This window comes from Palaemon carinicauda, chromosome 45, assembly GCF_036898095.1.
Source record: "Palaemon carinicauda isolate YSFRI2023 chromosome 45, ASM3689809v2, whole genome shotgun sequence".
Taxonomy (NCBI): Eukaryota; Metazoa; Arthropoda; class Malacostraca; order Decapoda; family Palaemonidae; genus Palaemon; species Palaemon carinicauda.
The window spans coordinates 19,125,456-19,152,390 of record NC_090769.1 but is presented as its reverse complement, the minus strand read 5'-3'; the positions used below and the strand labels follow the sequence as shown (position 1 = coordinate 19,152,390).

General features: G+C 41.6%; 1 long non-coding RNA gene across 1 annotated transcript in view; it reads left to right on the top strand.

The window, feature by feature from the left end:
• The first annotated feature begins 2,348 nt into the window (after positions 1-2,348).
• LOC137634770 (uncharacterized) overlaps positions 2,349-26,935 on the top strand; it is a 54,123-nt gene continuing 29,536 nt past the window's right edge. Inside the window, exon 1 of the long non-coding RNA XR_011042568.1 lies at positions 2,349-2,451. This is a non-coding gene — a long non-coding RNA (uncharacterized lncRNA). The remainder of the gene's footprint in view (positions 2,452-26,935) is intronic.

Here is a 26,935-nt window from a genome sequence, read left to right as displayed (position 1 = left end):
AGAAAAAACTATTGCTTCACAGGATGCGCAAGAATTTGATAAATATTTTTCGGTGCTACTATAGCGTGAGGTCTACTGCTGAATTATTCGTCCCTCATAGATAAAACACATTTCATACATTTGTTTAAGCAATAAACACTCAATATAAACATATTTTAGAAATGTCTTAAAATGATAATTGGAATTTTAATTACAATGAAAAAAAATAATAAAGGTAGAAATAAACATGTTATATATTTCCATATTTATTCTAGCGATACAAAACAATAAACACTTAATTTAAACATATCTTAGAAATGACTTAAATAGATAATTGGATTTCTAATTACATTAAAAAAAGAATAAAGGTAAAAATAAACATGTTATCGGTCTACTGCTAAATTATTCGTCCCTAATGGATAAAACATATTTCATACATTTGTTTAAGCAATAAACATGTCATTTAAACATATCTTAGAAATGACTTAAATAGATAGTTGGATTTCTAATTACATTAAAAAAGGAATAAAGGTAAAAATAAACATGTTATCATATATTTCCATACATTTATCCTAGCGGTACACACTTCGTATATCTTCTAAGAAAGACAAATAGATCATTGGAATTTTTTCTCATCACCTTCCAGCAAAAATAAAGATGAGACTGGAACAGCTGACGACCAACACCTCGCATTAATCTCTTCAGAATCATCGTTTTAGCGTCCAACCACGATCGCTCAATTGCCTGTGTGTGTGCTCCTGTCGCTGGATCCCCATAATATTGCTGGTGGTTCACTGTAGAATGCTGGTACCCCATGGCATTTAGGTTGCGGAAGGTCCAAGCTTGTCGCGTGGTAGACCTCACCCTCCGCCTGGGTAGGCGACATATGGCAGTAGACCTCACGCTATAGTAGCACCTATTTTTTTTCCGGTTATGGCGATATATAACTACTTTTATAAATGAATAAATAAGTCATTTGTTATTAATATAATTTAAGTAAAGCACTTATATGCCTTAAATTTACTTATAAGTGAAAAAATAAAATAGAAATATAATTTTTCATACACAACAGTGTGATATTTATTTATTTATGCAGCCTGAGAAGAATATTTTCCTATTTATTCACATACGTTTTACATATTTAATTGTTTTAAGTAATTTCAGATTTTTTTTCAAAGTATGAGATGTTAAGATTTTGTCAAAGCACTTATATAAAATGTAACAAGAAAGTCTTAGTTTAATTTATTCGTGAAATCCTTAATATCTTCAGTCTTAGGGCCGCTTATCTTATCTACATTAATTTACAACCATTTGTAACTGTTTTTGTGTCGGCATGATTTCGTTGGCTGATGCACACACACGCACACACACACACACACACACACACACACACACACACACACATATATATATATATATATATATATATATATATATATATATATATATATATATATATATATATATATATATATATATATATATATATCGAATTACACTACCTACCGATTGATGCTAGAATGGAATTTAATATATATATATATATATATATATATATATATATATATATATATATATATATATATATATATATATATATATATATATATATATATATATATATATATATATATATATATATATATATATATATATATATATATATATATATATATATATATATATATATATATATATATATATATATATATATATATATATATATATATTAAATTCCATCCTAGCATTAATCGGTAGGTAGTGTAATTCGAGTAGCCTTAGGAATAACAGTTTTATAAACAACGTAAAAAGAATGAACTACGATTTATTAAACATGGTTTAACTACTTTAGAATATAAGAATGTAAGAGGGCAAATATGTTCATATATACAATGTGAGCGTGTTTCTTGATATTTGAATATACGAACGTGGCCACATAAAATATGATTTTTTTTTTTTTACATATATAGAAATTAAGACATTACTTTTTCTAGTCTACTACTTCACTGTCACAATCAAGATAACCGAGTGCAGTATTGTACTAAATAAATAATATTCTAACGTACTGATAGTATTTATTATTTTTAAAAGAATTTTCAATATATTTAATAAAAAAAAAATACGTCAATTTTCACATACCAGAGATTGAACAATAAGGTACCACATGAAATTAGAACAAATTATTGTAGTGTTGCACATATCTCCCTAATATAAGAGCCTATATTTTATAATATATACGTATAAGGTGTTAATTGTTGCTATTAAATAAAATAAAATATAATAATAATATTTATTTTTATCGTATTAGAATGGCTATAAATGAAAAAAAAAAACTTTAAAATGAAATGTAATACACAAAATGAGGCCTTCCAGACCAGGAACGGTAGAACGGTATAAATGTAAACAATTCAAATTGTGAAGATATAGTGGACGTCACGTAAAGATGGGGAAACAATTCAACTATATTTAACGGTAAGATTAAAGTATATAGATATAGAGGGGTGTATGTATGATATCGGCCTCCTGTATGTATTATCATGCCAAACTTAAAATACGGCAGTGTAAGGAGGGTTGCAGCCACCCCGTTAGGTAAGGACACGCCTTGTAGGTTATTTTCCTACGGTTATAATAAATACAAGAAGGAAATGTATAAAGAAGAAAAGGACTGATTTACGGTTATATATCGGTTCCCCAGTATGTTTTCCCCACCCAAAACCCCGAGTTCCCACTGGGGGTCCCCCATTATCGGAGGATATAGATGTATATATATTTCTGAAACTATTTATTTGCGACGGGAACGAGTGTTATTTTCGAAGGGAGCGTAATTTTTCCTATAAGAAAATGTAGTTGGAATCCTAGGTTACATTGCCATGTAATAAACTACAATGAAACCGGAATGTCTAGGTTAGTTCATGTACATTTATAATGAACACGTGAGGAACTGGCCGCTGATATACAAAGGCTCCGGGCAAGGTCTATAGAATACGAAGTCTTCTCACGCGCAGATTAGTGAGGATATGGTGGCTTGGGGGGATATAATCCTTGAAGTCAGCATAGCCAATGCATCAGTCTCCTTCGTCAACATTCATACAAATATAGTGATTTTTTGTTAATTTCTTTGGGGTAGTTTGTAGCGCTACGGCCAAGCGTCCTAATTTGCTTATTATCGCTCCGACTGTTATCTTGTATAGAATAAAAACGTTTGGAAATGGTCTACGGATCTTAAATATGTTGTGTAAGGGGGGGTCCGGGGGGGCGCAGCCCCTTTGGGTAAGGACACGGCTTTTAGCATAGGTTAGGTGGGTTTTTTTAAATTAGCTTCTCCCGTCGTACTCGTAGGTAAGGAAACTGCTGTGTAAGGGCGGGGGAGGGGGGTCCGGGAGGGGTGAAGCCCCCCTGGGTAAGGATATGGCTTTTAGCATAGGTTAGGTGGGTTTTTAAGTTAGCTTCTCCCGCCAAAATCGTTTTTAGAACGACGGCCACAGATCAGAATATTCCCGTTTTCTACGGGATCTGGCCGTCACCCTACAAACGCTCCTTTCTTTGTAATTAATAACAAATTAAGAGCCACTTTATTATCTTAGGAAAATAACATTACTCACTGTGGAAACAGTTCTGTATTTTGTGCATAAAAGATTTATTTAATTACATTTGCTTACAAGAGTAAAGGAATAATATTTAAAAATAAATATTTTCACATTTCCACCACTTCCATGATAAACATGGTTACGCTCGTCTTAAATCTTTCTTCTTACAAGCAAATAATTAAGAAACCAACTTCAACATTTTACCTACAGCTTTCCAAGATGAGCTAATGTTTTTATTCAAAATTTGAATCCTAAAAAAAGTACGACAACGTACAAAATACCCAATAACTTCCTGAGGTAATAAAATATGCTCGTACATCATTTCAGCTAATGAAGTTATTACGTTTCCCCCTGATTTCAAAGATTTCTCGCCATGAAAACAAAGAAATATTTTTTCCATTGTTTTTAGGTTTTCGAAAAATTCTTCATTGGGTTTCATCAGTTTTCTGTCACCCCTACTTACAGCACCATCCATGTTTTGTTTCATCAGTTTTCTGTCACCCCTACTTACAGCACCATCCATGTTTTGTTTCATCAGTTTTCTGTCACCCCTACTTACAGCACCATCCATGTTTTGTTTCATCAGTTTTCTGTCACCCCTACTTACAGCACCATCCATGTTTTGTTTCATCAGTTTTCTGTCACCCCTACTTACAGCACCATCCATGTTTTGTTTCATCAGTTTTCTGTCACCCCTACTTACAGCACCATCCATGTTTTATCCCCTTTACTTGCTCTATTGCCTAAAAATTCATACCGAGGAAACTTCCGAGCTATAAACCCTCCCACATATCGTCCTTCTTCCATGGCATCTTGTAATAAACGTTCCACATCTTCCAGACTAGCATTAGTGCAATTTCCAAATTCATTTTCTGGCAAGCAAAACAACATAGCAGACAAGCTTAACCCTTTTACCCCCAGGCTATTTGGAAATTTCCAACCCTTAACCCCCATGGGTTATTTTTTTCCCAGCACATTTTGCAGTATATTTCTTTTAAATTGCTCTAACAGCCTTAATTTCCATCATAGAGAGGTCAGGTTGGTCTCATTCTCTTGGAAAATGCCTGAAGGTGCTCAAAAAACTATAAAAATATGCAAAAAAATTTAAATAGCAGTTTTTTGCAAGGACGTACCGGTACGTCCATGGGGGTAAAGGGATGAGTTTTGTGAAACGTACCAGTATGTCCTTTGGGGGTAAAAGGGTTAATTCTTTCTGAAGATAATTTTCTTCATTTTCAATTACTGTATTTCCTTGGAAAGAAAATGAGCAAATTGTTTGAAGTTGCATTCACACCTTCACAACTTTGAATGTTAGATTTGGAACCTAAGAGAATTGCTTCCTTTCCTAATAGGTGGGCTCAGACCCGGTGTTTAAATGCAACAGGAGAGGGATGCTGATGACATGCACCTGTCTGACGTATGCAACTAAAGAAGTGCTTTCTGCATTTTTATCAGATTTCGAGGCACCGATTTGTCTAATAATTCGTACATCAAATTCCTTTCATAGACATCTGCTTCAAAGTGCCGGCTACATATCAGTGCATTCTCAACCCATTTTCTCCTAGTTTCACTGTCCTTTGGAAATGAATGAAATATAAGATCTGAATTTTTTGTCCTGTTTGAGAAGCATCCAAACACAGCTCAGTTATTGGGCAAATTGGTAATTGAATATTGTTAAAATTTTCACAACCCCTTTCAAGAATTAGATCGATGACCAAGACAATTCTCTGACCTGTTTACTTTGTTTGCCTGTTTAAGGCTACTGAATGACCACTTCCGATTAACTGTAGGTAGCACCCGTCCGTTTGGAGATGGTGACGTCACGAAATCCACCTGCGCAGAAGTGTCAATTTTTGGACCAGGGATGAGGAGACCATATTCTATAGACCTTGGCTCCGGGAATGTTAAGGATATGGCTGTCTGAGGGGTCCTATCCCCGTGGTAGGTAAGGATAAGGCTCCTAGGTTAGGTTAGGTGGGGGACCCTATGTTATATGGTGTTCTTGTGTTTGTTTCCCTTTTAAAACGGGGTTTTTCAGGCATGAATTTTGAACTTTGAAAGTGTCTAAAATTTCAAATTATGGGTTTCCCCAAAATATTTCCATCAGAGCAGTTCAAAGTACAGTACCCAAAGTACCTATATATATATATATATATATATATATATATATATATATATATATATATATATATATATATATATATATATATATATATATATATATATATATATATATATATATATAATGCCTGAAAACTTTAAATCATTCATTCATTCATTATTTCCCTCATGAGGACTATTGTTCTATATTGAATATTTACCCACATTTTAATCACTGACCCAATCTGTCCTAACCAGCTACAAAGGCTCCGATAATTTTCTCAGCCCAGCTTGGGACTTATGGTTGTCACAGCCAGACTTAGAGATAATTAAGACATAGATTGAATGATATCAGATGACTAGGAGATATAGTATATGCTTATTAGGTCACTATTTCACCTTACTAATTTTGCATTATCTTATTGATGCAAATTTGAAGCACCATAGAGTGCTGAGCTGTATTTGACATCCCTAAGGTAGTGTATCTGTATGGGGTTGGGGGGGGGGAGGCTCTGTACTTACAAAACCTTCAAATTGTTTGTAGAGAGAGCCCTCGTCTTACAAAATTGATTGGTTTGAAGAAGCTGTTTGCAAGTTGAGGACCTTATTTAATTCTGTCTTGCTGTGTTTTGATCTACAAAATAGATTGTAAAAGTTTAAAGGTTACTCATGAATGGCAGGGGCAAGGGACAATGACATTGCCTTATCGAACAGGACAATGTCTGAGAGACTGACCATATACACATATGATCAGTGCCCAAGCCTCCTCTCCACTTAAGCTAGGACCAAGGAGGGCCTGGCAATGGCTGCTGATGACTCAGCAGATAGACCTATAGGCTTCCCCAAACGCCCCATCATTAGCTCAGAAGGATGGTGAGGTTGGAGTGACCAAAGAAACTGAGTTTGAGCGGGACTCGAACTTCAGTTTGGCGTTCACCAGCTAGGGACGTTACCACATCATTCACTACAACCCTAACAACAGATGATAAAACTTTATTTTAGGATAAACATGTTGTAAAGTAATAGGCCAAAATAAAGAAGGTGGCAGTGGGTGGGGCTTTTGTTAGCATCATTATTGAATTTTTATGTAATAGATTGCAAAGAGTTGTTGTTGATGGGTACCATATTGAGTATATTATTATTATTATTATTGTTATTATTATTATTATTATTATTACTTGCTAAGCTGCAACCCTATTTGGAAAAGCAGGGCTCCAACAGGGAAAATAGCCAGGTGAGGAAAGAAAATAAGGAAAAACTACAAGAGAAGTTTAAGAATAATAGTAACATTAAAATAAATCTCTCATATATAAACTATAAAAACTTGAAAATAACAAAAGGATAAAAACTTCAAAACAACGATAGAATAGAGTGCCTGAGTTTACCCTCAAGCAAGAGATTAACCCAAGACAGTGGAAGACCATGGTACAGAAGCTATGGCACTACCCAAGACTAGAGAATAATGGTTTGACTTTGGAGTGTCCTTCTCCTAGAAGAGCTGCTTACCATATCTAAAGTCTCTTCTACCCTTACAAGGAGGAAAGTAGCCATTGAACAATTACAGTGCAGTAGTTAACTTCTTGAGAGATGAAAAATTGTTTGGTAATTTCAGTGTCATGAAATGTATGAGGAAAAAGGAGAATGTGTAAATAATAGGCCAGAGTATTCTGTGTAGGTATCGGCAAAGAGGAAACAAGCCGTAATCCAAGAGAGGGGTCCAATGTTATACTGTCTGGCCAGTCAAAGGACCCAATAACCCTCTAGCTGTAGTATCTCAATGGATGGCTGGTGCCTTGGGCAACCTACTACCTACATAGGAATGCGATATCTAGCATTACTCAGGGTAGTGTTTGTGGCCAATTACTTTTCATACTTTATACACATGATACAGGGTTTGGTATAAAAAAACAATCTGGTTGCATATACAGATGGTGCTACTCTCTTTACATCAATTCCATTTCCAAAATGTAGATCTGAGGTTGCTGAATCCCGTAATAGAGATCTAGCAAAAATTAGCGTATGGTGCAAATTATGGGTCATGAAGTTGAATCCTAACAGAACTCAAAGTGTGATTCTAAGTAGGTCAAAGATAATCATAATTTGTTGGATATAAACTTCCTGTCTGTTAAATTCTTATTCTGGATCTTGGTATTAATATCTGGTTTAGCAGTTTGTTTAGTTGTATTAATACTGTATATGTATTAATTTTTTTTTAGTAAATTTGTATTATTCCTAACTACAGTATAGAGATTTTGAAGTTACATTGCTCCCCTCAACCACCCCAAAAGTTGTAGGTGAGTGGGTGGGGCTTCCTCGCCACGTGTCAGTCAGCTGTGTTTACCTTGTTAGAAGTTTAACAACTGATTCCTATGAAGGTCTCAGGCTTGTATAGTTAGGAAAAATACAAATTGATTAAAAAATTTGTGATAATTTAATGTTTTTAATGATCTTAATATTTATTCCGTAACTGGAATACAAACCACGCTATTCAATAGGGGTATTACTTTCGGTGTAGCTGAAATGACGAGCTATTAATTTCTAACGAGCGTTTACTACCCACACCGCTAATTAGAGGGGGGTAGGGGGAGGGTAGCTTGCTATCCCCCCCCCCCTCTCACACACCTGTGCTTGAGCTCACTTTGCTCTCGGCTCAGATGGTGATCGGACGTGTCCACTCTCATCCTCGCCATCATATTGGCAGCCATTTAATTGCTTTTGTTCTTTTCTTTTTCTAGTTCTGTATATGTGAAGTTGGCCTCTGCTATCATGCGCACCTGCCCTGGGTTTCGATCGCCCCTGTGGAACATTCATGTCGGCTGTCGAGACTGATCCTCACGCCCTTTGTCCTTCTTGTAGGGGCCAACGGTGTGATAGTAACAAGTGTAGGGAGTGGTCTGCCTCCCAGTGGGAGAGGTTTTCGCGACAACGGGAGAAGAAGTCCAAATGGGATTTGTTCCGTAACTTGAATACAAACCACGCTATTTATTAGGGGTTATACTCTCGGCGGAGCTGATATGACGAGCCATTAAAATTTAACGAGGGTTAACTACCCACACCGCTAGTTAGCGGTGGTAAGGGGGTGTGTGGGGTAGCTTGCTACCACTCCCATTCACACACCTGTGATTTAGTCACTTTACTTTTGGCTTGGATCGAGAGCGGTTTCCTCTCTCCCTCCTAGCCTATTCTGGACTGCCTTTAATTTTTGTCTTTTAACTTACTTTTTCTTATACTTGTAGATATATGAAAACATTCTTCATGTTTATGTATATATATGTGTATAGAAATGTGATAAGTTTCCTTATCAGTGTTTGTGCTGTGTGTGTGATACATATCGACAACGATGCGTGCGTAGATTAGCAAGGCCAGCACAGTTACACTTCGTGGGGAACGACCTCCCTCTCTGGTCCATCCGTCTTTCCATCGGCATATAACCGTTAACTCGGGCGCCGCAGGGGAATTGTCATCGCCTGAACCCTCTTCTTTCAACTATTGTCTTCGCCTTTTCCTTTTTTCCCACGGATAACATGGATTTCTGAGCGAAGGGAATGTGGCCTCTCAAAGTTTGACTACGGCCTTTCTCTTCTCGAGGTCTTCACCTTTACAACAACAGTGTACTATTAGGGAAGCTCCTTTCCCGTGTGCGGGTTAGGTTGCTCTTCCAATTGTTTGTCTCAATTATTTTTAGTGAAATTATAATTGTATTTTAACTTTTCAGCTTCTCTCCGTGGGGAACGCTTCCCTTCAGAGAATCAGTAGCTCTCACTATTAGTGAATATTCTTAGCTGATTTAGATAATTGTAATTCTGTTTTTATTACAGTTTCTCCGCTCCCTCCCTTCTCCCATGGATGTCGACTGGGGAAGGAAGGGCGCAATACTTAATTTTATGTTGTTTCCTCGGGGTTCCTCTTCGGAGTTCCTCCCTGGGGAATTTGTTAAATAATTAATTGTTCCTACATTAAATACAAACCCTCATTCTTTACTATAGGAGATATTCTTGCGCAAGCTGGAAAATACGGCAGAAAAACCTTAACAAGGTCGTTAATGACCGGGCTGGTAGTTATCCACCCGTTAGGGGTGTGGGGCTGCCGGCCGGTAGCTACTGAATACCTTCAATCGAATTCTAGCCGTCGCAGTGGTAACACCCCTGCTCCTGCTTTTGTTTGACTGGCAGACTAGCCTTTCTTTTGTGTGTTTTTTTATTAACTTTTTCTTTTTCTTTCTTATTAGATGTTATGTCCTCTAATATGAGGAAGTGTCCCGGGATTCCCCCGAAACCTTGTGGCACATTCATGTCACCACCGGAGGTGGATCCTCATTCCCTATGCCCTTCGTTTAGAGGTCATAGGTGTTCTGAAGGCTCCCCCTGCCAAGTATGGAGAGAATGGTCGCCAATGCAGTGGGATAAGTTCATGAATAGGAAGAAGAAGAAATCCAAGAAAGATTCGTTACCTCCAGGTTCGCCGTTGAAAGGTATGAAGTCTCAGGCCTCTTCTTCGGCCTCTCGATCTCTTCCTTCAGACTCTTCCTTGCCTCCTTCCTCCGGGGGGAAGTCAAGGAAGAGCGGCACCATTGACTTAACTCCCATTCCCCTGGGTCAGGCGCACCAGACCTTTCAGACCAAGCCTCCGTCATCTCTTCCTCAGTACCAATAAGGTAAAGAAGAGGATCTCTCGCAATACCATCTCTTTCTGGCTCAAGAAAGTTATTGCAAGAGCCATTCATGGAGACCCAGAGGCAGCTCAACCCAAAGCCCATCAAGTTAGGGGAGTGGCTGCCTCTCTGGCATTTAAGAAGAATTTTTAAGTCTCCCAAGTCTTAAGAGCTGGAGTCTGGAAACGCCAATCTACATTCACCTCTCACTATTTAACCGATGTGACACATAGGTCTCTAAACACCTTTTCTATAGGACCAATTGTGGTAGGGCAACAGGTGCTGTAACTACCTTTGCGCCCTTTCAGGGGACAGTAGCCATTGGTCGAGGATTCTGCGTTACACTAGGTTTTAGAAGAACATCCATCTATCTTCTGCTCCTTTCTTCCTCCCATCTGGGTATCCTAGTCTGTAACCAGTTTCAGCTGGACTCACCAATGGATATAAGGTATGAAACTCATCTGACTCCTCTCACAGGGTATAAGTTATACTCGTAGTCACGAGGATTCACCTTTTCAAGGTCAGGGAAATCCTATGTATGAAAGGGTCCAAGTCATTGTTCCCGACCCTCTTCCCTCTTAATGAGAGAATGCCTTGATGAAGTCATTGAGCTTCAGCACGGCATTTCATTCCCGTGCTGAATCTTGGTGACGGGCAAGAGGGCTCTCGAACTTCGGGAAATTGCTCCCCCAGTTCGAATCTAAATTTCTCTCTTTCATCTTTTTCTTCTGCTTAATATTACTTCGACCCTCTCCTAATTTTATCAACTTTCTTTCATCTTGCTGTCCTATCTCTATGATTATTATTTTTCTTAGTTTTATATATATATATATATATATATATATATATATATATATATATATATATATATAAATATATATATATATATTATATATATATATATGTAGATGTATGCATATATATATTTATTTATTTTATTTGTTCATTTATTTATCTATTTTTTTCTATTTTATTTAAATGGCGTGGATATTTCCACATTCGTTATTACTGCCTGCTTAGATGAATGGGAGAAGGGATCACGGTTGGGAGGTATTCACATTCAAAGCTATATATGAGAGTATTGGATGATCTCAGCCATCCCAAAGATGGTTTGGACCTTTTTGGCGGAACTACTCTCAAGGGTTGGGTCATCGGAATCCAGGGGGATCCAATCCTTGAGGTGGGACTCTTGGCTTTTGGCCGGAAGCCCATCATTACAGATATGGGGAGGATGATTCCATATTACTTTGGTCTCAGTCCTAACAGGCGGGTTTAGCTTACACCTGTGCCTCTATATCTGTTTTGATGCTATCCTTCGGGTAGGGTATGGAGTGGACCATCGGGGAAGTATACTCTCATTGTGCCGATAGTGGAGAATACAAATTTCCTTTCCAACGTATGATACTTTCTTATAATTCTCAAGCAGGTACCCCAACAAAACAACAACAAAAAACCTGAAAATCCCACCCTTAAATATGGACCCTTCAAATACTGACTCCCCATCCCCTGGATTTGCTGACTCCCCCCCGGCACTGTTGACGACTTCTGCTACTGTAATTAAGGAAAACTCTGTTGACGACCTTCGAACTAAAAAGGACCACTCTACTGATGTTAAAAAATCTAGCAATTTGGGTAACACAGGGAAACTACGATTCCTTCATGTTTCCCAAATCCCATTAGAGACAAATTATGATGATATATATAGAGCATTTGAGTGCTATGGATTGATAAAGGAAATAAGGATGAGACTTGGAGATGAAAAATGGGACTCTTGGATATCTTTTGAAAGTAATGATGAAGCGTTTAATGCCATAAGTAATATTTGTAGTATCAAAATTAACGAATTGAACATCATGGGAGCTCTTTGTGATAAGGTCCCAAAGGAATTGGATGTGTACAAACCTGCTGATTGGTTTGAAAAAGATGGAAATGTACCCATGCCTTCACAGAGAAAACCCAAACCACCAATGTGGCTCTTAGCTGAACCTAAAGGGATAATAGGGAATTATTTTAAGATTTGTAAGTTTATCCAAAAAAAAGTAGGAACCATAGCACCTGGAGATATATCTCGTTTTGGGAAGAACGGTTATCTCATCCATGCCAAATCTTCGACTCAGTCTGCAATACTGTCTAACTTAGACAGGCAGTGATGAAATTACATTGGAAATGAAACCTCATCTAAATTTTAGTTATGGAAGGGGAGTGGTCTTTAATAAGGACCTATACAAATTTACAGAGGAGGAGATACTTTCTATGTGTCCATTAAATGTATGGAAAGTGCATAAGATTCCTGGAACTTCAATGATTATACTTACTTTCCAGGATGCTGATGTACCTTTCCATATTTTTATTGAAAATGAAAGGATTAAAGTTCGGCCTTTCAAACAAAAGCCCCTGCAATGTTTTAATTGTTTTAAATTTGGACACCCATCCAAAGTTTGCAAAAATGGAAAAATGTGTGGTATTTGCTCCAAAACTTATCATGGAGAATGTACACTTGAGGACAGGTGTTCAAATTGCAATTTGAATCATAAATCAACTGATAGGAGATGCGAACTGTATAAGTTGGAGGAAGCTGCACTAAACAAATCAAGTTTAGAACACATAAGTGTGGGACATGCAAAAAGACTGTTGAATAAATCAACCAGCTATGCAAAGGCCTTAAAATCAAAGGTAAATTTACCACAGGAGACAGCAACCCCACCTAGCACTGCCAGTAATCCTAAGAAAAGAAATACAACCTCTGATAATAAAGTACTGCATGACAAGGTAATCATATTGCCTTCTGAGGCTTTGCCACAGCGTATTAAAAATGGGTCATTGCCCATTTCTGTACAGCCTTCGTCCCCCATTACCAACAATAGTACTAACCTCTCCCAGGCCATGTCCTTGCCTGATTTGATGGAGATGCCACCTGACACCAAGTTACCAGGTGCACCTGTATTGGGGAAGGTGCAAAAACCTGGTAGCTCAAAACCTACTAATCGGAAAAGAGAGAGACCTCCATCTCTCTCGCCCCCTTCCATAAGAAATATCAAATTTTAAATATTTAACTTAGCCGGTGAATATATAATAGCTGCAACTCTGTTGCTCGACAGACAAAAAACAGTAAAAACTCGCCAGCGATCGCTATACAGGTTGCGGGTGTGCCCACCAGCGCCAACTGTCGGCCAGATACCACTCTCTCGATGTAAACAAAGACTCAATTTCTTCTCTGTCGACGTGTCGACAAGACGTACTTTTACTCGCTGTAGAACCTGGAGTTTTCTCAACATATTTGGTGAAGTACTTCATTTTGGTTTGAGCTTTCGCAGTGCAGGTGTTTTATCTTCATCTTAAAGGACGACTGGCTTCTCAGAGCCTCTTCCAGTCATCGCTGTCTGAAGGATCTCAATTGGACTCTAGATCTGGCCAAGGAATTGGGACTCCTAGTCAATTTGGAAAAGTCACAGCTGGTCCCATCCCAAACTATTCTGTATTTAGGGATGGAGATTCACAGTCAAGTTTTTCGGGCTTTTCCGTCGGCCCCCAGAATAGATCAAGCCCTGCTCTCCATCCAGAAGATGCTGAAGAAAGAACGCTGCTCAGTCAGCCTGTGGATGAGTCTGGTAGGGACGCTATCATCCCTGGAGCAATTTGTCTCGCTAGGAAGGCTACACCTCCGTCCTCTTCAATTCCATCTGGCTTTTCACTGGAAAAAGGACAAGACGCTAGAGGCGGTCTCGATCCCGATTTCCGAAAAGATAAAGTCTTGTCTGACTTGGTGGAAGGACAATATCAGCCTACGAGAGGGTCTTCCCCTGGCAGTTCAGATACCCAACCACGTTCTCTTCTCGGACGCATCGGACTTGGGCTGGACGGTCGGGAATGCTCAGGTCTGTGGAACTCGAGTCAGAGGAGCATGCATATCAACAGCAAGGAGCTTTTGGCGGTTCATCTGGCCTTGATAAGCTTCGAGAATCTCCTTCGAGGCAAGGTGGTGGAGGTAAACTCGGACAACACCACGGCCTTGGCGTACATTTACAAACAGGGAGGTACCCACTCACTGACTTTGTACGAGGTCGCAAGGGACCTGCTCATCTGGTCTAAAGATCGAGGCATCTCCCTAGTAACGAGGTTCATCCAGGGCGACTTGAACGTCCTAGCAGATTGTCTCAGTCGGAAAGGTCAAGTAATTCCAATCGAATGGACCCTCCACAAGGATGTGTGCAAGAGACTTTGGTCGACTTGGGGTCAACCCACCATAGATCTCTTTGCAACCTCGCTGACCAAGAGGCTTCCAATCTATTGCTCTCCAGTCCCGGACCCAGCAGCAATACATATAGATGCCTTCCTCCTAGATTGGTCACATCTGGATCTTTACGCATTCCCACCATTCAAGATTGTCAACAAGGTACTGCAGAAGTTCGCCTCTCACGAAGGGACAAGGTTGATGTTAGTTGCTCCCCTCTGGCCCGCGAGAGAATGGTTCACCGAGGTACTTCGATGGTTAGTAGACGTTCCCAGAAGTCTTCCTCTAAGAGTAGACCTTCTACATCAGCCACACGTAAAGAAGGTACACCAAAGCCTCCACGCTCTTCGTCTGACTGCCTTCAGACTATCGAAAGACTCTCGAGAGCTAGAGGCTTTTCGAAGGAGGCAGCCAGTGCGATTGCTAGAGCAAGGAGAGCTTCTACCATTAGAGTCTACCAGTCGAAGTGGGAAGTCTTCCGAGACTGGTGCAAGTCAGTTTCTGTATCCTCGACCAGTACCTCTGTAGCCCAAATAGCTGATTTTCTCTTATACCTGAGAAAAGGACGATCCCTTTCAGCTCCCACTTAAGCATGTTGGCATCGACCTTCCGGCATAGAGGCTTAGATCTTTCCAACAATAAAGATCTGCAAGACCTCCTTAAGTCTTTCGAGACCACTAAGGAGCGTCGTTTGGCTACTCCTGGGTGGAATTTAGACGTGGTCCTAAGATTCCTCATGTCAGACAGGTTTGAGCCTTTACAGTCAGCCTCCCTGAAAGATCTCACTCTTAAGACTCTTTTCCTGGTATGCTTAGCCTCAGCTAAAAGAGTCAGTGAGATTCATGCCTTCAGCAAGAACATCGGATTTTCGTCAGAAAAGGCCACTTGTTCTCTGCAACTTGGTTTTCTAGCCAAAAATGAGCTACCTTCTCGTCCTTGGCCTAAATCTTTCGATATTCCCAGCTTATCGGAGATCGTAGGCAATGAACTAGAAAGAGTCTTATGCCCTGTTAGAGCTCTTAAGTTCTACTTAGCTCGTACTAACCTTTACGAGGCCAATCTGAAGCGTTATGGTGTTCGGTTAAGAAACCATCCTTGCCTATGTCAAAGAATGCTTTGTCATGTTCTATCAGATTGTTAATACGAGAAGCTCATTCACACTTGAGTGAGGAAGACCGATCTTTGCTTAAGGTTAAGACGCACGAGGTTAGAGCTGTAGCAACTTCCGTGGCCTTTAAGCAAAATAGATCTCTGCAAAGTATCATGGACGCAACCTATTGGAGAAGAGAGTCAGTGTTCGCGTCATGTTACTTAAAAGGTGTCCAGTCTCTTTACGAGAACTGCTACACACTGGGACCATTCGTAGCAGCGAGTGCAGTAGTGGGTGAGGGCTCAACCACTACAATTCCCTAGTTCCATATCCTTTTAATCTGTCTCTTGAAATGTTTTAATGTTTTTATGGGTTGTCCGGAAGGCTAAGAAGCCTTTCGCATCCTGGTTGATTTGGCGGGTGGTCAAAGTCATTTCTTGAGAGCGCCCAGATTAGGGGTTTGATGAGGTCCTGTTGTATGGGTTGCAGCCCTTGATACTTCAGCTCCTGGGGGTCTGTCAGCATCCTAAGAGGATCGCGGGGCTCCGTAAGGAAGACGTACTTACAAGGCAGAGTAATCGTCTAAGTCGACTTCCTTACCAGGTACCTATTTATTTTGGTTTTGTTATATTGATAACTGTCAAAATGAAATAAAAAACTCTTAGCTTATACGATGTAAACATATTTAACTGGTCTCTACCCACCACCCTGGGTGTGAATCAGCTATTATATATTCACCGGCTAAGTTAAATATTTAAAAATGATATTTTAATTATAAAATAAATTTTTGAATATACTTACCCGGTGAATATATAAATTAAACGACCCTCCCTTCCTCCCCAATAGAGACGCAGTGGGATGAGAAGAAATTGAGTCTTTGTTTACATCGAGAGAGTGGTATCTGGCCGACAGTTGGCGCTGGTGGGCACACCCGCAACCTGTATAGCGATCGCTGGCGAGTTTTTACTGTTTTTTGTCTGTCGAGCAACAGAGTTGCAGCTATTATATATTCACCGGGTAAGTATATTCAAAAATTTATTTTATAATTAAAATATCATATTACGACGTCAAATGAATATGATGATTTGTCTGTTGATATTTCTGATCTGGAAGTCAATTTAAATAAATCGGAAATTCAAGTGGAGGTCCACCAACCTTCTCAACAATCAGATCAAAAAGACAAAAAGAAAATCATAAATTCTAAACCCAATCTATCAAGACCCTCTTTAATAAAACCACCTAAAAATAGTGTTAGATCCAAAACTGCTAATGGGAAGACTCCATCCAAGGGGTCTACCAAATTATAAACCATAGTTTTTTCCTCCATTTTGCAATGGAATTGTCAGGGTTTAAGGGCCAAATATGAAGAACTTAAGCTCCTTATTCATGAGCATTCCCCCATAATTATTTGTCTACAGGAGAGCAAACTTGATCATAATACCCCTTGCCCTCGCGAATACATTAGTTATAGGACACCATATGATCACCAAGTGGGGAGCCATGGCGGAAGTCTCATATACGTTCATCGAGATGTTCCCCAAGTTTCTCTGTCTATTCGTACACCTCTGCAGGCAGTGGTTGTACAGATCGACATAGGGCGAAAATATACAATTTGTTCTCTGTACTTGCCTCCAAATGATAACATTTTGTATGACAACTTAGTGGAGGTGATTCAACAACTCCCTCAACCTTTTCTTTTACTTGGAGATTTGAATGGTAGACACCCTTTGTGGGGTGATGTTTTAGCAAACACGAGGGGAAATATTATCTCATCAATTGTGGAAAATGAAGATGTGGGACTCCTTAATACAGGAGAGCCCACACACTTTCATGTCCAGACAGGTACCTTGTCATGTATTGACCTATCAATCGTAAGCTCTAATTGCCTTCTTGACTTCGATTGGAGAACATTAGATGATTGGCATACTAGTGATCACGCACCAATCATTATAAACACCAACAATGGTCCACCTTTACAGGGATCGCCACGATGGAATCTTGACAAGGCAGACTGGGATAAATTTCGTGAGCTAAGCGAAATTGAGGGGGATGCAGGACAAGTTGAAAATATCGATGATGCCATAGACTTACTGAATGGAACTCTCCATACAGCAGAATTCAATTCAATTCCAAAAACAACAGGAATATTCAAACGACGACCAGTCCCGTGGTGGTCTTCAGAACTAACTGCCCTGCACAGAGCCACAAGAAGATCTTTAACACGATTGCGTAGACGCAGAACTGATGAGAATTTAATTATGTACAAGAAATGTAGAGCACAGTTCCGTCGTGCCATGAAAGAAGCAAGGTGCCAGTCATGGATGTCTTCATATTTACTGCCGAACTGTATGGCATATTAACCACAATTGAGAAAATAGCGTTGGATAAGGAGGGTAATTTTACAATTTTTAGTGATGCAAGGAGTGTCCTTCAAGCTATGGAAGTTTTTAATTCTAATAACCCTCTAGTTTTAAAGATTTTAGAATGGCTTATCATTATTGGACGGAGAGGTATAACAATTCAATTTTGTTGGGTTCCAGCACATGTAGGTGTGTCCGGGAATGAGAAGGCAGATTCACTGGCTAAGGAGGCTGCGTCCGAGTTGCTGCCAAGAGGGTATCCCATTCCCTGTGATGATTTCTTACCTGACATCAAGAAATTGGTTTGCAATAAATGGCAACAGCAATGGGATAGTCAAGATGGCAATAAAATGCGAGAGATAACAAATGACATATCTCCTTGGAGGTATAATATGATGCCCCGAAAATGGGAGACGTCTCTTTGTCGTCTCCGTATTGGTCACACTCGGTTGACACACGAGTTTCTGCTGAAGGGCCAACACCAACCGTATTGTGATGACTGTTTAGTACCTCTAACAGTAAGGCATTTGTTGACCGAATGCCCCAATTATAACAACTTGCGGAATAGATATCTGTTTGAGGCTCGAGGTGAGGGTGGCAGGTTCATCCTTGCCAAGATTCTTGGAAATGATGTGTCCTACCATGCAAGTGGAATTTTTAGATTTATTTCAGAAGCAGGGCTTCTGAAAAATATTTAAATTTTATGACATTCAATTTTTATGATTTTAATTGAATACTATTTAATTTTTATTTTATTTTATTTTTTATTTTTGTATACATAAATTAAATGTTACCGGCGTCAATGACCTTAGATGTCAGGATGCCTGAAAACTTTAAATCATTCATTCATTCACTGACCCCGGCCCTTGCTCGATTCGGACCCCAAAAATAGGGCCCTTTTTCAATAAAAACTCATATATCTTCTATAATTTTAGCCGGAGAGCGAAAATATGCGATGACCACATTTATACCCATAAAACGACTCTATGCTGTAGTCTAACCCAAAATCTGACACCGAAAATTTTGGGACATTATCTCTGACCCCGGCCCTTGCTCGATTCGGACCCCAAAAATAGGGCCCTTTTTAAATATTTAACTTAGCCGGTGAATATATAATAGCTGAGCCTCCAGCGGCTCGACAGAAAAAACACAAAAACTCGCGAGCGATCGCTATGAAGGTTGCGGGTGTGCCCACTAGCGCCAACTATCGGCCAGATACCGCATATACATGTAAACAGACCCAATTCTTCTCTGTCGGTCTGATCGACAAGACGTACCATTACTCGCTGTTAACCTGGAGTTTTTCAACAGTCTTGGTGAAGTACTTCCTTTTGGTTTGAGCTTTCGCAGTGCAGGTGTTTTATCTTCAACTTAAATCTTGAACTCTTTTTTGGATAGATTTAATTGTTGATGACTTTGGATTGTTTTTTGGACTTTCTTTGACTTTTAAAAATGGCCGACCCTTCCCTTAGTACGGAAGTGTGTTTTAGGCTTTTAGCAATTATCTCATCACGTTATAAATTGTTGTTGTTAATTATAGATTTTCCTCTATATATTTTATATCTCAACCGCCTTTATTAGGGCTCTTCGTTTAGCTTTCCATTTATAATAAACATCAAGATAAATTTTAATGATTTGTTTATATGCGGCCTTACCTATTCCTCCCCTAATCCGAGAGTAGGCGGTCCTAACTTGGAAACCGAAGTTAAACAACATTGAGCCCTTTCAATCGTAAATAACTTTTACAGAGCAAATGATTTAAAATGTATTAAATGAATATTTTTTAGTAGATATTTTATGAAAGATTTTCTTTGAATAGTCTTCGTACTGTTTCAAAGATGAACTAACGTTTGGTTTATTTATGCTACGCAGTTTGTGCTCTATCGTTACGATAGAGAGAGAGAGAATCACGGTTTCACTTTGCAGAAAGAGTAAATCGATTCTGACGTTTTGTTCATTCTTCTTTCAAACTGAAATGTTTTAAATACTAATTTAAAGGAACTTGTTAATTTTCAATATTAAACTTACCCGGTGATCATATAGCTGTCAGCTCTGCTGCCCGACAGAAAAACCTACGGACGGAATACGCCAGCGATCGCTATACAGGTGGGGGTGTACATCAACAGCGCCATCTGTCGAGCAGGTACTCAAGTACTCGATGTCAACACAGAACCAATTTTCTCTCTGTCGTGCCACTGGCAAGACCTACATAATACGCTCTTGTTTTCTGGATTGATTTTCACGTTATTTGGTGAAGTATTCATTTCTGGTTATTAGCTATCGCTGTGCAGAAGTTATCTTCAATACTTCCTTGCATTCTTTTATTGGATTTTGGATTATTTGTTGACGACTTGGATAGATTTTGAATTCCCCCCTTTGACTAATTCAAGATGTCTGACCCTTCTCAAGTCCCCAAGTACAGGAAGTGTAGCGCTAGGGACTGTTCAAGGCGTCTTCCGAAGGCCTCTATCGATCCGCACACCATTTTTTCCAATTGTAGGGGTAAAGCCTGTCAATTTGAAGATCGATGTGAGGAATGCGTTGGGCTTTCGGAATTCGATTTTCAAGAATTCCTTAAATATGCACGTAGGCTAGAGAAGGATAGGATCAGGAGGAGTTCGTCTCGCTCAATTGATTTTTCCTCTCCCCATGCCCCACAACCTATTCCTTCCCCTGTAGTGGTTGCACCCGACCCCCCTGCTAGCTCTCATCAACCTTCAATGGCAGATATGATGCGTGCCATCCAGGCTCTAGGTGAGAGAGTCGAGTCATTGGCGAATGACCGCAATCAACTCATGGCTGACGTCAGGGAGTTGAAAGGTAAAAGTGCAGTGGGAAGTGAAGTGAGTGTCAGTGCAGTGAAAAGTGTCAGTGTTACGCATGAGGGTGCGTCTGTTCGTGCCTGTCGTCCTCCCAGTCCGGGACCTCTTGCAAGCTCCCAAGCCCAGGGGAGAAGCAATGTCGTACGACCAAAGGGTTCGACTGGCTTTAATCAGCGGACAGACGTTCCCTCCGTGGTTTCGGACGTATCTTTCCTAGATCGTCCCACCCACAAGAAGACGAGTGAGCCCGTTCATTCCTCGTCTGCGGAAGAGGTTTCTCGACAGAAACGTTGGACCAAGGTCTCACGGCCTCTTAAACGTAAGGTCCCTTCCGAGCAAGTCCAACGGCCCAGGTGTAGCCACTGGGTCAGTTCGGACTCGCTGCAGTCCTCCGACGACTGCACACCTCCTAAGAGAGGCAAAGTGGTACCGCAACAGGCAGTAACTCCGTCTGTTGCCGCACCCGCTGTTGTAGACCCTAAGTCACAACAGGCAGTAACTCCGTCTGTTGCCGCACCCGCTTTTGTAGACCCTAAGTGGTCTTTGCTGCAGTCTATGCAGACTCAGTTAGCTGCTGTTATGCAGGAGTTTCGTGCGGAGAAGGTTGACGCTGCACCCGTTAGCCTACAACCTACCACGGTTGTGCGCTCAGCAGACGCTGAGGCTGCCTGCTCCCACACTCCAGCTGTGAGAGCTCCTCCACCCATGCGCAGTCGACCCTGCCAGACGCATGCTGACGTTCACAGACGCACGGAACCCTCCGTTGCCGTTCGTGAGCTACCACAACAACAGGAGGGTGGAGTTAAGCTGCCGTGTTTTGACGCGGTGCGTCAGCCTCCGCAACCCACGGTGGTCTCTGCTATCCTTCCACAGTCGGGAGTAGACGCTTTGCGCACCCACTCAGCTATGGTTGTTGCCAGTTCTCAGACTGACCAACAGTGGCATGGCGTTGGGTCCAGTGCAGCCACGCATGCACCCGTGCTGCCGGACTCAGCCGTCCAGCTTTTACCTACTCCGTTGCCTCTTCCTCCTCAACATTCAGACGATGGACTCTCTGATGATGACGAAGCTGCACATCTTGACGACCAACACTCGGACATCGACGAACCCAAGACCACTCCTTCCTCCTTAGACTTTAGGAAAGTGCTTGCGCTGTTCAAGGATTTATATCCAGATCAGTTTGTGTCTGCAGCACCACGCTCGCCTCCCTCTGAGTTCGCTTTAGGCATGCAGTCAGCAGCACCTGCCTTTACGAAGCTCGTACTCGCTCGCTCGTCCAAGAGAGCTTTAAGGGTACTGGGAGAGTGGTTGCAGTCCAAAAAGCAACTTGGGAAGACATCCTTCATGTTTCCCCCGGCCAAGCTTGCTTCCAGATCTAGCGTCTGGTATGCCACGGGAGAAGTTCTCGGCTTGGGAGTTCCTGCCTCTGCCCAGGGCGACTTCTCAAGTCTGGTAGACTCTCCCCGCAGGCTGGCTATGAGACGCTCCAAGATTTGCTGGACTCCTTCGGATATGGACCATCTTATGAAGGGAGTTTTCCGTGCATTCGAAGTCTTTAACTTCTTGGACTGGTGTTTGGGAGCGTTGAGCAGGAAGACCTCCCCTTCTGATAAGGAAACTTCCATGCTCATTATGTCCTGCATGGACAAAGCCATTCGGGATGGTTCTAGTGAGCTTGCGGCTTCTTTCGTGTCCGGGGTCCTCAAGAAGCGGGATCACCTTTGCTCCTTCTTGTCAGCTGGAGTCACCCCATGTCAAAAGTCGGAGCTTATGTTTGCTCCCCTCTTGAAGTGTCTCTTCCCTGAAGAGTTGATCAAGGAGATTGCCGCCTCCTTGATCCAGAAAGACACTCATGACCTGGTGGCGTCATCCACACGCAAAGCCACCCCTTTGCCCTCCGTGCCTAGACCCAGGATGGACACTCCAGCGTCAAGGTTCATTCCGCCCTTTCGTGGCAGAGCCTCCAGCAGAGGAGGTGCTCGTGCCGGAAGTCAACGTGGGAGCAAGAAGAAGGGTTCCAAGTCCTCTAGAGGCAGAGTCTGACTGCCACCTTCTTCAGACAGCAGTGGGAGCCAGGCTCAAGAACTACTGGCAGGCCTGGGAGAACAGGGGCGCAGACGCACAGTCTGTGAAGTTACTCAGGGAGGGGTACAGGATTCCATTCTTGCGCAACCCCCCTCTAGCAACAACTCCCTTCGACCTCTCTCCCAGGTACAGAGAGGAGGACAAGAGACAAGCTTTACAGCAAGAGGTGTCTCTCTTACTACAAAAGGGAGCGGTAGTCATAGTCCGGGACCATCAATCCCCGGGCTTCTACAACCGCCTCTTCTTAGTGCCGAAGAAGACAGGAGGGTGGAGACCGGTGCTAGACGTCAGTGCTCTGAATGTCTTTGTCACAAAGCAGACGTTCACCATGGAGACGACAAAGTCGGTTCTAGCATCGGTCAGGAAGGAAGACTGGATGGTCTCGTTAGACCTAAAGGACGCTTACTTTCACGTCCCCATCCACCCAGATTCCCAACCTTTTCTAAGGTTTGTTTTCGGGAAGGTTGTATACCAGTTCCAAGCCCTGTGCTTTGGCCTAAGCACGGCACCTCTAGTTTTTACCAAACTGATGAGGAATATTGCCAAATTCCTACATTTAGCAAACATCAGAGCCTCCCTCTATTTGGACGACTGGCTTTTAAGAGCTTCGTCAAGTCGTCGCTGTCTGGAGAATCTACAGTGGACTCTAGATCTGACCAAGGAATTGGGTCTCCTGGTCAATTTGGAAAACTCCCAACTCGTCCCATCCCAAACTATAGTATACCTAGGAATGGAGATTCAGATTCAAGCTTTTTGGGCTTTTCCGTCGGCCCCCAGAATCAGTCAAGCCCAAGAATACATCCAGTCCATGCTGAAGAAGGACCGATGTTCAGTCAGACAGTGGATGAGTCTGATAGGGACGCTTTCATCACTGGACCAGTTCATCGCGTTAGGGAGACTCCACCTCCGACCCCTTCAGTTTCAACTAGCTGCTCACTGGAGAAAGGACAAGACGCTAGAAGCGGTCTCGGTTCCTATTTCCGAGAAGATGAAGTCTTCACTGACTTGGTGGAAGAACAACATTCTCCTCAAGGAGGGTCTGCCACTGGCTGTTCAGACCCCCGACCTCCTTCTCTTCTCGGACGCATCGGACACGGGCTGGGGTGCGACATTGGACGGTCGGGAATGCTCGGGCACGTGGAATGCGGATCAAAGAACGCTGCACATCAACTGCAAGGAGCTACTGGCAGTTCATCTGGCCTTGAGAAGCTTCAAGTCCCTCCTTCTAGGCAAGGTGGTGGAGGTGAACTCCGACAACACCACAGCCTTGGCGTACATCTCCAAGCAAGGAGGGACTCATTCGATGACGTTGTACGAGATCGCAAGGGACCTCCTCACCTGGTCAAGAGATCGAAACATATCCCTAGTAACGAGGTTCATTCAAGGTGACATGAATGTCATGGCAGACCGCCTCAGCCGGAAGGGTCAAATCATCCCAACAGAGTGGACCCTTCACAAGAATGTTTGCAACAGACTATGGGCCTTATGGGGTCAGCCTACCATAGATCTGTTCGCAACCTCGATGACCAAGAGGCTCCCAATTTATTGCTCACCGATTCCGGACCCAGCAGCAGTTCACATAGATGCCTTTCTTCTGGATTGGTCCCATCTAGACCTTTATGCGTTCCCCCCGTTCAAGATTGTCAACAGAGTACTGCAGAAGTTCGCCTCTCACGAAGGGACAAGGTTGACGTTGGTTGCTCCCCTCTGGCCCGCGAGAGAATGGTTCACCGAGGTACTGCAATGGCTAATAGACGTTCCCAGAACACTTCCTCTAAGAGTGGACCTTCTGCGTCAGCCGCATGTAAAGAAGGTACACCCAAGCCTCCACGCTCTTCGTCTGACTGCCTTCAGACTATCGAAAGACTCTCGAGAGCTAGAGGCTTTTCGAAAGAGGCAGCCAGAGCGATTGCTAGAGCAAGGAGGACATCCACTCTCAAAGTCTACCAGTCGAAGTGGGAAGTCTTCCGAAGCTGGTGCAAATCAAAATCAGTATCCTCAACCAGTACCTCTGCAACTCAGATAGCTGACTTCCTTTTATACCTAAGGAAGGAAAGATCCCTTTCAGCTCCCACGATCAAAGGTTACAGAAGCATGTTGGCAACAGTCTTCCGTCACAGAGGCTTAGATCTTTCCAACAACAAAGATCTACAGGACCTCCTTAAGTCTTTTGAGACCTCGAAGGAGCGTCGGTTGGCCACACCAGGTTGGAACTTAGACGTGGTACTAAGGTTCCTTATGTCAGCAAGGTTCGAACCACTTCAATCAGCCTCTTTTAAAGATCTCACTTTGAAGACTCTTTTCCTCGTCAGCTTAGCAACAGCTAAAAGAGTCAGTGAGATACACGCCTTCAGCAGGAACATTGGATTTACATCTGAAACGGCTACATGTTCCTTACAGCTTGGTTTTTTAGCCAAAAACGAACTTCCTTCTCGTCCTTGGCCCAAATCGTTCGAGATTCCAAGCCTTTCTAATTTGGTTGGAAATGAACAAGAAAGAGTACTATGCCCTGTAAGAGCTCTTAAGTACTATTTGAAACGTACTAAACCATTACGTGGCCAGTCAGAAGCTTTATGGTGTGCCATTAAGAAACCTTCTTTACCTATGTCAAAGAATGCAGTTTCTTATTATATCAGACTTTTGATTCGAGAAGCTCATTCCCATCTGAATGAGGAGGACCATGCTTTGCTGAAGGTAAGGACACATGAAGTTAGAGCTGTCGCGACTTCAGTGGCCTTCAAACAAAACAGATCTCTGCAGAGTGTAATGGATGCAACCTATTGGAGAAGCAAGTCAGTGTTCGCATCATTTTACCTTAAAGATGTCCAGTCTCTTTACGAGAACTGCTACACCCTGGGACCATTCGTAGCAGCGAGTGCAGTAGTGGGTGAGGGCTCAACCACTACATTCCCATAATCCCATAACCTTTTTAATCTTTCTCTTGAAATGTTTTTTATTGTTGTTTTTTTTTTGGTTGTCCGGAAGGCTAAGAAGCCTTTCGCATCCTGGTTGATTTGGCGGGTGGTCAAATTCTTTCTTGAGAAGCGCCTAGATTAGAGGTTGTGATGAGGTCCTTTAGTATGGGTTGCAACCCTTCATACTTCAGCTCCTAGGAGTCGCTCAGCATCCTGTGAGGATCGCGAGGCTCAGTAAGGAAGACGTTCTTAAAAAGGCAGAGTAATTGTTCAAGTCGACTTCCTTACCAGGTACTTATTAATTTTATGTTTGTTATTTTGAATAACTGCTAAAATGTAATACGAAATACTTAGCTCTTAATGTTAACATATATGCTGGTCTCTACCCACCCCCCTGGGTGTGAATCAGCTATATGATCACCGGGTAAGTTTAATATTGAAAAATGTTATTTTCATTAGTAAAATAAATTTTTGAATATACTTACCCGGTGATCATAAATTAAAGGACCCACCCTTCCTCCCCAATAGAGACCCAGTGGACCGAGGAGAAAATTGGTTCTGTGTTGACATCGAGTACTTGAGTACCTGCTCGACAGATGGCGCTGTTGATGTACACCCCCACCTGTATAGCGATCGCTGGCGTATTCCGTCCGTAGGTTTTTCTGTCGGGCAGCAGAGCTGACAGCTATATGATCACCGGGTAAGTATATTCAAAAATTTATTTTACTAATGAAAATAACATTTTTCAATTTCTTAGTCCTTTCAGTTTTTTCCTTTGGTCAAATAACCTGTTTATTGACGAAAGGTGAGTGGGCTTTTCTCTACGGTGTGAAATCGAGAGAGAGAGAGAGAGAGAGAGAGAGAGAGAGAGAGAGAGAGAGAGAGAGAGAGAGAGAGAGAGGAAGAGAGAACGTTCCGATCTTTATTCTCGTCCCAAGCGAGTAACGTTGTTCTCGAGTCAGTTTTTTACTCTCGTCCCAAGTCTCTGTACGGGGAGAAAGGATAAAACGTTTTTAGTTTTTATTCTCGTCCCAAGGCACTGTACGGTGAGAGATTGAAAACGTAGTTTTGAATAACTAGTGTTTAGTCTCCTCCCCAGTCACTGATCCTTTTAT